Raw genomic sequence first — 1,227 nt, forward strand, 5'->3', positions numbered from 1 at the left:
GCTGAACATTTACATTAGGTAGATACTCTCCTTGGAGAGATCAATCATGGGAGAATAGAAGGGCTGTGTATGCACAGGGAGACAGCTGGGGGGTGGGGCAGGAGTGCACGGGAGGGTAGGACACAGGGAAGAGGTAACTATGGGGAGGAAGTGGGAAGAGAGCTGATGCATTGTGGGAAATTGCAATCAATGTCATGAGAGAAAATGTATGTGTACTGCTGTATGGAAAGTGAATTTGCTCTGTAAACTTTCAACCAAATCACAATAAAAATTAAGGAAAAAAATTCCTTCACTCAAATCAAACCTATCTCTAAATTATTCATTTATTTTTCTTCCCTTCCTCTCCTTTACCATCCCTGGTAACAAACAAAGAAAATTTCCTTCCCTGTATAAACCTTTCCTTGATTGTTTACAGTAAGGGACTCATATAATATTTATCCTGCTGTGATTGACTTATTTCATTCAGCATAATGTCCTCCAAGTTCATCCATATTATGAAGTGATTTGCTGATCCTTCAATATTCTTTAATGTTGCATAGTAGTCCACTGTGCGTGTGTACCCAAGTTTGGTTATCCACTCATCTGTTGACAGACTCTTAGGTTGTTTCCATCTCTTTCCTATTATAGAGCTGCAAGGAACATGGCTGTGCATATATCTATTCACATATTGGGTCTCACCTCTTTAGGTTATATTCCTAGTAATGGGATTGTTGGATCAAATGATAATTCTATTTCCAACTTTTTAAGGAAGTGCATACCATTTACCACAATGGTTTAACCATTTTGCAGTCCCACCAGCAGTGGCAATTCCAATCTCTCCATAACCTCACCAGCATTTGTTATTTTCTGCCTTGTTGAACTTTCCTACTATTGCTTGGGTGAGATGGTGTCTCATTGTTGTTTTGATTTGCATCTGCCTAAGGCATTTACTACTAACCAGAATGTTGGTGGTTCGAACCCACCAGCCACCCCTCAGAAGGAAGGTTGGTCAATCTACTTCCGTAGTGATACTGCCTTGGAAACCCAAGGAGGGGTCGCTGTGAGTCAGATCTGACTCGACGGCAGTGAGTTTGGTTTTTTGTTGAATGGCTAATGGTCGTGAGCATTTCTTCGTATGTTTGTTGGGTGCCTGAATATCTTCTTTGGTGAAGTGTCTGTTTATATCCTCTTCCCATTTTTGAATTGGATTTTTTTGTTGTTTTGATGTTGAGGTGTTGAAGTTTTCTA

This window comes from Orycteropus afer, unplaced genomic scaffold (genome assembly GCF_000298275.1).
Source record: "Orycteropus afer afer isolate SDZICR_OR568_19922 unplaced genomic scaffold, OryAfe1.0 scaffold00045, whole genome shotgun sequence".
Classification (NCBI taxonomy): Eukaryota; Metazoa; Chordata; class Mammalia; order Tubulidentata; family Orycteropodidae; genus Orycteropus; species Orycteropus afer.